This window comes from Chiloscyllium plagiosum, chromosome 31, assembly GCF_004010195.1.
Source record: "Chiloscyllium plagiosum isolate BGI_BamShark_2017 chromosome 31, ASM401019v2, whole genome shotgun sequence".
Classification (NCBI taxonomy): domain Eukaryota; kingdom Metazoa; phylum Chordata; class Chondrichthyes; order Orectolobiformes; family Hemiscylliidae; genus Chiloscyllium; species Chiloscyllium plagiosum.
Window position 1 is genome coordinate 33632664 of NC_057740.1, and position 9076 is coordinate 33641739.

At 40.1% G+C, this 9076-nt stretch overlaps 1 long non-coding RNA gene across 1 annotated transcript; it reads left to right on the plus strand.

Annotated features, from left to right (window-relative positions):
• Positions 1–783: 783 nt before the first annotated feature.
• LOC122565402 lies at positions 784–8169 on the plus strand. The gene is made up of 3 exons (XR_006316155.1): positions 784–899; positions 1447–2248; positions 5508–8169. It is a non-coding gene; the product is annotated as an uncharacterized LOC122565402 (long non-coding RNA).
• Positions 8170–9076: the final 907 nt, after the last annotated feature.

Below are 9076 nucleotides of genomic sequence, written 5' to 3' on the forward strand. Positions count from 1 at the left end.
TGAGGGGCATGGATAGGATAAATAGACAAAGTCTTTTCCCTGGGGTGGGGGAGTCCAGAACTAGAGGGCATAGGTTCAGGGTGAGAGGGGAAAGAAATAAAAGAGACCTAAGAGGCAACTTTTTCACGCAGAGGATGGTACATTGTTGTAATAAGCTGCCAGAGGAAGTGGTGGAGGCTGGTACAATTGCAACATTTAAAAGGCATTTGGATGGGTATATGAATAGGAAGGGTTTGGAGGGATATGGGCTGGGTGCTGGCAGGTTAGACTAGATTGTGTTGGGATATCTGGTCGGCATGGATGCGTTGGACCGAAGGGTCTGTTTCCTTGCTGGACATCTCTATGACTCAATGACTCATTATCCATTGAAGAAGTTATATAGGGCTGAAATTTTCGCAAAAATCAGGTAAATGTCAATTTCAGAAAGTTTCATGAATGGTTTCTCTCTATGAGCCCTAGCAAGTTTTCTCACATAATTTTCTGCTGCTCATTTCATTATGTATGCACTACACCTCTGTGCCACACTTGAACTTTAGTGTGCATGTCATTGGTAGAAGTATTTACTTTTGCTGGGATTCCTGCAGCCAGTGCCATGTTTAAACCTCAACTATACACCAGGGGAAGTGTTGTCAGCTAGGAGCTGCTCTTCACAGTTGTGTGGAAATACTTGCCCGACAGGTGGCTGACCGAGGCAGGTTGACACCCTGGTTTGCTGACAGGGACCTGGATATCTTGGTGGACAGGATGCTGGAGAAGAGGGTCATTCTCTTTTCTCAGGATCACTAGAGGAGCCCATGGCACTATGCCCCACCAGCTTGGTCCCACGTTGCCATCCAGGCCAATGAAGGATCACCCAGCAGTGCAGGAAGAAAGTTAATGACCTTCTGTGAACCTGAAATGTAGGTGCCACCATATTCTTCTTGCTATTTCATATTGATTCAATATCTGCTATTGCAGCCTCCTCGCACCAAGGCTTGCAGTCTACCATTCTCACACAGCTTCTTCCTTTACTTGCTCTTAATCACACCAAATCAGTCCCAGACTATCACCCTGCATGTTCTCTGTGCTACATACTCACTCTCATCTGGAGTTTTCACCATTTTTTCTCTATCTGCATTAACTCTAACTGTGCTAGCCACTTCTATCTCATTGAGTCCATCCCTTTCTCTTATTCAAGGTGAAAATATCTCTGAGTAGGGCAGAGGCAGCCAAGATAGGTAGTGGTGTGCTCAGCATTTATCTCCTCACCCCTTGATGTGAGAATCCTTGCCTTAGCAAGAGAGAACTGTGACTGCCATGTGGTGATGCCTCCATGTCCTGGCAACCAATTAAGATTCATTGACAAGTGCTATGCTGCTTTCTCACTACTGCTACAGTGAACATAGTCTTAACATGCCCAAACCTATACCCCTATGTCACAACTGATCTTTTTCTTGTTTCCTGCAGTCACCAATGGCATCTATATACAGTAGTCATCTCCATGAAGAGATCAGCCTCCCACGTCATCATCTTGTTCTCCATCGCTGAGCAATAGCTACAGACCCCTCAGAGGAAGCACAAGCAAGGCTGACTCTTGCATCTTCCACAGTTCACCCTGATTCCTCAGTTGAATCCTAAATAGCTGGATGCAGCCAGGAGCTGATTCTGGTGCGCATACTACTGGCATGTCTCTGCAGCTGACAGAGGAAGAAACATCACAGAACCCTGGCATTCAGAGGTCTGCCAGAGACCAGGCACCTGCTCAGCCTCTGGCAGGAGACTGCACGCGCTGTTTGCCATTGGCAACTTTATTCAAAGGCAATAGCAGACATACGAACAGCAGGCACGTTTGTCAGAAGCACTTCAAGATTGGGGAGTCAGCCAACACTATCTGTAACATGATGTGTCTGGCATGTGAGTGTCTGGCTGTGTCCATGAACAATTTAGTAGCTGCCATGGAAACCCAGGTTTGGCACAGTCAATATCTGGCACCCTGATCTGCATCTCCACTCACGGGCCCCCACATTATTCTCCATTTAGGACATTCCAGAGGTGACTGCGCCCTCTATGTCCATGCTGCCTGCAATCGCTGACCCTCTGCAAGTTAAGGCTGAGGAAGGTAAACTTGTATCTGGGCAGGACATTCTCAGGAGGTTCTTTGGGGTTGCCCCACCAAATTCTCAAGACCAAAAGGTTCCAGGATAGGACAGGCTTGCTCTACCCCAGCTGCGGATACCTTGGCTGCACCTATGTGTGATTAGAGAGAAAGGTAAGAGGGCACAGCGGTGGCAGTTCATTATACTGTAAATACATGATGACATTTGTAAATCTGTGAACCTTTTGCATCATCAGCTGTGTGAGTGAATGTCAATTTAACTGCAGCTACAGGAATAAAGGTAGGGAGACTATCCACCTTTAGTGCCACACAATGTTGTAACCTCATCTTTATTTACACATTCCATAGTGCCAACTGTGGCAAGATTAAATCAGTGGATATAATGAAATTAGCTTTTATGAAACAAACTGAACCACAGAGATAAACCAAACCATTAAGCTTCAGTTGCAGTTGGGATGATATATGGGATGCTGGTCTCAGTAGCATCAAAACAATTACAATCAGTGAAAGATGACTTCACGCATTTATGTTCCATTCAGTGAGGTTCATAAAGAGGTCCTGTCTGCATTACTTTGGTTGAACTGTTGCACTGTATGGTACTGAAGATGCTGTACTGTCTGAAAAACACCCTCCTGTTCTTACTTGATATGATGCTGTGGCTCTCATGGATCCATGTTGTCTATCTTGTAGCTTAGCCAGTTATCTGGAGCAGAGATCCTTAGAATCAATTGGCATCTTCTATCCGCGTGGTATTGGCACAAAGTCCCAGATATGACTTGCATGAAAATCTGATGTGGATGCCATCCTATTTATGTCGGTGGCCCCATTGGAAGAAAGTATTGCATTGCAGATATGCTGGGTATCATGATATGATGTTCTCACTGCTATCCCCGGACAGCATATGGTGACACTGCCTCAAACTCAGTTGTCCATAGTATTCAGGGATGTGTAGGTTAGGTGCATTAGTCAGGGATAAGTATAGAGTAATAGGGTAGGGGAGTGGGTCTGAGTGGGTTCGTCTTCAGAGGGTCGGTTTGAACTTGTTGGGCCAAATGGCCTGTTTCCACACATTGGGAATTCTATGATCTATCTTTTCAATGATCATCTGCATGACATTCATGAGAGGATGAGCCTCTGTGGTTCACCTGTATCCTTGCTGCATCATCATGGCACCTATGGCTGGAAGCTTCACAGTAGGGGGTAGCTCCACATTCACTGGAATTTGATGTTAGTCCTGGTCTTTATATTTTCTTCATCCATTTATGTAGTAGCCCTCATGGCAGTGACCACAGGGTTCTGTGCCTAGATCCAGTTGGGTGGTTCCAATGAGCCTATGTGGCCAATATCTGACACAAAGGAGCTGCTCAGAAATGTGATCATTCAGCTGTCATAGAACACACAAAAAGCATTTGAACAGCATCTTCTAAACATTTTGAAATGGAGACCCCAAATAGGAAAGCCAGTGGGATCCCTCTACATGATTGATACACATCTTTGTCTTGATACTGACGTAAGCCTTTTGGCACACATTCAGTAAGAAATTGTATTGTGGCAGCAATAATGAGTACTTTTCCCCCCCAATCCTGCATAGTATCCAAGAAAGGCAGCATTGCAACAGGATAATGGTGTGGACGTTTTATTGTTCAGGATATGAAGTAAGCAGCTTCTGCACCCTGTGTAGGCTATGGAACATTGGAAGGAGATTACAATATTGGAAACTAAGGTGAATTCATCCAGCTGACTTGACTTGAGGACTACTTCCCTTGGACTTTGAGACGTGGCTATTTAGTTGGAACAATTGAGTGTGTTTGCCATGTAAGCTGCTGACACATGGTGTAAGTTTGACATTGAACATTACACAGTGCCATAGAAGAACATGTCCATCCCCTTGGCTGTGCACTGCTGACAGTTCTGACAAGCTACCTGGCTTTGTGCTAACAGGCAAGCTAAGGCAAAAGGATTGCAAGCCTCTAAATTCTAAATGGGGTGACAAAGTGCAAAATGGCAAGGGAAGGAATGGCAGAGATGCTATGAACATCCGAATAGGCTCAAAGTGAGAGAGTACTAAGACAGCAAGTCACAAATCCTGAGATTCATGCTGGTCCAACCCATTGAATGGATGCCAGTTCCCCACACATTAGCAGGGCCTAGGACAGAATTACAATGAAAAGTGCCAGTGTACTCCAAAGTGCCTTATTGAATTGGATAACTTTATTCAAAGTGAGTTGGAGATTTGCCATGATCCTGTGGTGAAGCTGCTGTGTTTGATGTCATCCTCTATCTAGCGGGAGTGAGGGGGAGGTGCAGATGTTTCTTCCCCCGGAACATTTCCTGAGATGTTCAGGACAGCTGTCCAAGATGGAGGCCTAGACGAGCAAGTGCTGAACTGGAGCCATCAGATCCCTGGCAGGAATTTGTGCCATCTAGTTTCTCTCTAGTAGATGGGGGAATAGGAAACTGCATATAAAGGATGTGAGATTAGGTACTAATGAGCTGTAAATTAATTGAAATAGGTCGCTTGCCACTCATCCAGTTAATCAATTCTTATCTCGCTTTTCAAGACTTGGACATCTTTTTCCTCAAAGTCAAGAATCTCATTTTTATAAACTCACCATATCTTCTCATCTGACTTACCACTGCAAATGGTGTTCAAGGGCTGGGAAAATTCAACATCTAATTTTTCTTCAAAGTATTGTCCTTACAAAATTAATACAATGTTCTCAGACTATGTTAAATACAGATAGACAAAGGACAATATAAATTTTCAATGTATGTTAAGCATTACATGTTTGGGCGGTGCTACTTTTATATCTCTAGATACTGTTTCTCTTATAAAATCATTACACTATCAAACCTGCAACTGTACACTTTGAAGAAATTAAGTTTCATAATTTGCAGATCTCCACAACTTATATCACAATAATTTTGATTTGTTTTGTCATTTTCTGTATAAAATTCATAGGTAATCTACTTGGAATAAAGCAAAATCACAATGTTGTGTACCTTTTGTTGCTCCACTTGAGGACCATCATTGATTTTGATTCCCCGTGTGCAATGACATTGGAGATCAACCATTTGCATATAACAAGGTTTAATTCTGGTAGTGACTCCTCCTGACAAGGAGTCAAAGATATATGGCCCGTTTTGCATTTTAACACATACAATTAATCTCCATTAAATATGAAGAGTTATTGGGAATATACAAGCTGTTGGTAACTCTTTCAAAATGTATTGTACTTATAATTCCAACAACAGTTACTGTATATCAAATACATAACCATTTTGAATACTGATTTAATGAAATATTACAATCTCTTAACCAAAAATGGTTTATATATTACAGTACAAACAGTTGTAAAGAGTACTGGAGTCAAGACAAAACTTATTTTGTAATTTTTATTTATGAGTATAGATGACATAATAACAGTTGCAGCTGTTGCTGTTGGCTCCTGATCCATGAGCCATACAAGAAACATAGCCCTACTATCTGGAATTCTTTCAAACAACAGGTACTTTGCATGTTTATGGAATAACATAGATATTTCAGAAATAAGGGTGAAATCAAAATAATGTAAAGAACATCAGCTGTAATAGGAATATTTGAAGCACAACTATAGTCTTGCAATTTGCACTATTTGTTGTAAAACATTCAACAATTTTTAGCTGCATTTTGTGTATTTGTGACATGTAACAGTACTGTTTTATAGTCAAAAATACTGCTCCTTACTAAATTAGACAGAATTACTGTAAGATACAATCAACCGCATATTGCCTAAAGAATACTGCAGTTAAAAAGATTGCTGTCCACAAGATATATTTATCTTCTACACGATATATTGGAAGTCTTGCGCAATAGACTGGCAAAAAATTCTCCACACATAAATAATGCCTAATGCCATATAGATCATTCTCAGTTAAAAAGCCATTTAATCAATTATAAATATGTATAATATGTCAAAAATGAGCTTGATATCATCCTTTGAAGTCCTATAAATAATTTGAAATTCATATTACATTTTCTTTTTGCTTTATGTGGCATGACAATAGAGAATAACTGATTTGGTAAAATTATAATAAATCCTTATCACACTATTTCCTTTTTACCCTAAAACTTGAAATACAACAGTTACTACATTTAGAAAATCAACATCTTAAATGTTAGCAGTTTATCTAGTTGGGAAGAAGTACATTGTAATTTGTATAATAACCAAAGGCAATTGTTGTGGAATTTATAAAGCATTTTACATGTAAGTAAATATTTTCACCTATTAATATTCTCTAATAATACCAGACAGTTTGGCATTCTGCTAATTATTTACACTATCTATCTGTTTTTGCATAAGGCATACATTATTGTTAGGGGGAAGCATATCATACTGAATTTTGATGTATTCCTCATGATATGAAGTTTTGCAGTAATTCCCCAAATCATCCACCATAATGTCAAGTGGATGAGACTTGGAAAATCAGAAGAAAACCCAAGAGTATACATTAATACTTAGGACTACTTTCCTAAAAAGTAGAATGCCTTTTCCCCTAAAGTGAAAGTTTCTTCTGAACTTCTGAATGCTTCAGTTATATATGTAGGATTTTTCAGCCCATTGAGGTTTTAATGGCTTTCATGTGCTTTGTGATAATTAATGGATCTGTAGCTTACTGTATGCTGCCAAATTTCTGTAATCTGTGAAAAATATATTCTTGAGAATGTTGGCTTTTTTGGACATAAGCTGCATGTCTGATGTTATCAAATTGTAATTCATGAATTTGACTATATTTTAAGGCAAAGATTTTGGGTGAATTTTTACTAGTGCAATTTGTATGCAAGGACACATTTATTCTTGACTGCATAAGCATCACCTACATTTTAGCCCATTAACACATAATATTTATTTCTAATCCTACAGATGGTTAATGTGTATATAAATCAGCACATGCAAAGGGAGATTAGTTTCTCACCATTTCTCTCCCATCCCCTGCTCCTTCCCACATACATACACACAGCATATATAAATATTAGATTATGAAGCTCTATTTGATTTATGTCATTAGACTAACTCAATACACATGACCAATATAACTGGAACATAAATTATACCCCACGAGCTTTCATAAATAAGTTTTAACATATTGTACAGGTATTAGAGATGGGTTTCATTGAACATCTGACCGAGTACTATAAGAAATTAGTTTATAAAAAACATAGTATTTTAAAAGTTCAGTTTCAAATATGCCTAAGATAGGACAGAGTCTTAGTTAAGCAAGTATTTGGAATTATTGATAAATCACAAAAACGTACTTTTAACTCTAACTCAAATGAAGATGTGACCTTGTATGCAACCACTAGCTGTATGTATATTTCTAGATCATCATGTTGTTATGTTCCTAAAGATTTACATGTCAGTTGAATTTACTGATGCTATGTTTAATTGTTTATTAAGACCAAAACAATCTCAATTTAATTTCTTAAAATTGAAATGTAATTGTTACATCTTATCAGGAGTTAGTTGGTACAGTGCACATAAAAACAGCTTTCTCACTATTTTTAATTTAATTGAGTGCTGATGGCAGAAATAAGTTTGACAATATGTCGAGACAAAAAAAAACTGCAGATGCTGGAATCCAGTGTTCAGCAGGAAAACATGCAGTGGGTCAGCCCATACCTGAAAGAGTGATTGATCTACTGTCAAAGATTTCTGATAAAATGTCAACTTATTTAAAGATTCTTATCTGGTTGGCCTGGAATTAATTTTTGATATAACATATTTCTGCTAGAAAATCATATTCAGGATAGAGTCAGTTAATTCCCATATTAACAAAACACTTGAGAAGTCACTGATCAAATTAAGGAAGTTTGATCAGCTTGATCAGCTTCCCTTCAGGGAAACAGATTAGTCACATTAACTACTTTATCGGGCTAAATCTTTTTTTGGCTGCTATTTTTGTTGAGTTTTGTGGAGGGTTTATCTCTGTGAGGCCTTATGGGTTTTCTCACTGCATCTCACCAAACGCGTCTCATTAATGACCTGCCCTCCTCTTTGGTGCCTCTCTCGTTCAGTTCTAGCCCCACTCTATCACTTGCAATGCCGAGAACGATTTGCCAATACCAGAACATCCCAGAATGGATTGGCATCCCTGGTGCTTTAATGGTCATTGTGCCTCTGGACAAACGTTGTTAGTCTGGAGCTGTCCTGCATGGTTCCTGGACATGAGAAACAAAGCAAAATCGGTGTCCCACTTTGTGGGCACAGACTTGGAGAACCTGCTGTATGGGTGGTGCAGAGATGGGATATCCTCTTCCACAGGACCAGTAGTGGAGGACACAACACCTGACAATATCTGAAAGGTCCAAGGTTGCCACCTAAGTCAGTGTAGTCTCAGCCACCTGGTGTAACGTAAAGCAATGTAGCAAGAAGGTAAATGACCTTCTCTACTCTGCGAGCGTAAGTGTCACCAACTTATCTGCGACATCTTTCAATCACTCTATCTCTGCTGCCATACCCACGTCCCATCAAGGGTCATGCTCTAACACACTCTCTATTGCCTATAAAATGTTCCCTCACTTGTTGTCACCCATACCAACCCCTAAAGCGCTAATCTTCTGTGCTGCCTACTAACTTGCTTGGGACATCACCCACCTATACCAGAAAGTGCAACTATGCACTCACTTGCATTTTCCTTAAGACTTTCCTCTCTCTTTCATTCCAGAAGATAAAACAGACCATAATTAGACAGAAAGAAACAACACAGGTGGTGAACTGCCTGTCATTTAGTTCCTTACCCCTTATGAGTAGAGGATCCTGACTCTGACCACCTTGAGCAACTGTATGACCATGTATGGAAGCTGCCCAATACTTACTGGGGGAAAGTGAGGACTGCAGGTGCTGGAGATCAGAATCAAAGACTGTGGTGCTGGAAAAGCACAGCCGGTCAGGCAGTCTCCGAGGAGCAAGAAAATCAACATTTCAAGCAGAAGCCCTTAAT